This window comes from Mandrillus leucophaeus, unplaced genomic scaffold (assembly GCF_000951045.1).
Source record: "Mandrillus leucophaeus isolate KB7577 unplaced genomic scaffold, Mleu.le_1.0 Scaffold211, whole genome shotgun sequence".
Lineage (NCBI taxonomy): Eukaryota > Metazoa > Chordata > Mammalia > Primates > Cercopithecidae > Mandrillus > Mandrillus leucophaeus.
In genome coordinates, this window is record NW_012102155.1 from 4341096 (window position 1) to 4343046 (window position 1951).

Below are 1951 nucleotides of genomic sequence, written 5' to 3' on the forward strand. Positions count from 1 at the left end.
GTGGATGATACATGGATTTAACACGGTCTGGGGTTATCTTTACTCTTTTTTATTTTTATTTTTTAGACAGAGTCTCTGTCACCCAGGCTGGAGTGCAGTGGCAAGATCTTGGCTTACTGCAACCTCCACCTCCAACTGCAAGTGATCCTCCTGCCTCAGCTTCTGAAGCAGCTGGGATTACAGGCGTGTACCACTAGGCCCATTTAATTTTCGTGTTTTTAGTAGAGACGGAGTTCTGCCATGTTAGCCAGACTGGTCTCCAACTCCTGACCTCAGCTGATCCGTCCACCTTGGCCTTCCAAAGTGCTGGGATTATAGGCATGAGCCACTGTGCCCGGCAAGTTTTGGGTTATCGTTAAATAATATTTTTTCTTTTCTGCAATTCTACAGGAGCCCAGCATTATAAAAAGACATGGCATAGGTTGAACAGACTTCAGACTAAATCCAATCACAAAGAAACACTGAACAAACAAAAAAAATTAATAAACACTTTATTTCAAAAACATTGAGTGGACTGTGTTCATTAAAAACGTGAATATAGGCCGGGTGCAGGCTCATGCCTGTAATCCTAGCACTTTGGGAGATCGAGGCGGGCGGATCACCTAAGGTAGGGAGTTGGAGACCAGCCTGACCAACATGGAGAAACCCTGTCTCTACTAAAAGGTGTGGTGGAGCATGACTGTAATTCCAGCTACTCGGGAGGCTGAGGCAGGAGAATCTCTTGAACCCAGGAGGCAGAGGTTGCGGTGAGCTGAAATTGCACCATTGCACTCCAGCATGGGCAACAAAAGCAAAACTCCGTGTCAAAAATAAAAAATATAAAAAAAATGAATATAGTCCAGGTGTGGTGGCTCATGCCTGTAATCCCAGCACAGCAGTTTGGAGGCAAAGGTGGAAGGATTGCTTGAGGCCAGGAGTTCAAGACAAGCCTAGGTAACACAGTGAGCAAGACCGCATCCCTACAAAAAGAGTTTTAAAAATTATCACCTGTGGTCCTAGTGAAGCGGTGTTGTTCGTCTGGGATAATATCTGAGGTTGGTTGCCTCACACCAAGGAAATCAAGGATGCAAACACACAAGGAATGAGGTTAAGAGTGGAGGTTTAATAGGTGAAAGAGAAAATCTCCCTCCTGCAGAGAGAGGGGCTCCCAAGGGCACGTCTTCTAGGTCTGTGGTGAAATGCACAGTGTTTTATAGACTAGCTAGAGGAGGTGGTGTCTGATTTACATAGGGCCCAAAAGATTGCTCAAATCAGGTGTCCCATTTACACAGCGCAAAGACGCTGGTTATCTTGTATTATGCATATGGGTTCTCTACCTGGCCGGCGCCATGCTGACTGTACTTTACTGTACATGACTTTACTGTACATGTGGTGACAAAGAAAAGCGAAGATGGAGTTTCCATGTTGAACATACCTGGCTTCCAGGTAGCCCTTTTCTATTGGCACAGCTACCGGCATTCACCCGTGCAAACTTCCAACTTGCTTATCCATATCTGCAGCTCGATTTTACAGGCTGTTCTTTGTTAGAAAAGAAATGATTTGGCAGCTGCTTTTTGTTAAAAGGGAAGCCGTGCTGAGAACTCGCTTACCTTCACTATCTGCCTAAATAATGTCTTTTTAGCTTCTGTATCACTAGCTACTCCAGAGGCTGAACGGGAGGATCACTTGAGTTCAGGAGTTTGAGGCTCCAATGAGCTATGATCATGCCGCTGCACTCCAGCCTGGGCAACAGAGCAAGACCCTGTCTCTTAAAAAAAAAAGTGAAGGCTGGGTGCGGTGGCTCACACCTGTAATCCCAGCACTTTGGGAGGCCGAGGCGGGCAGATCACAAGGTCAGGAGTTTGAGACCAGCCTGGCCAATATGGTGAAACTCCGTCTCTACTAAAAACACAAAAATTAGCCTAGCATGGTGGTGAGCACTTGTAGTCCCAGGTATTTGGGAGGCTGAGGT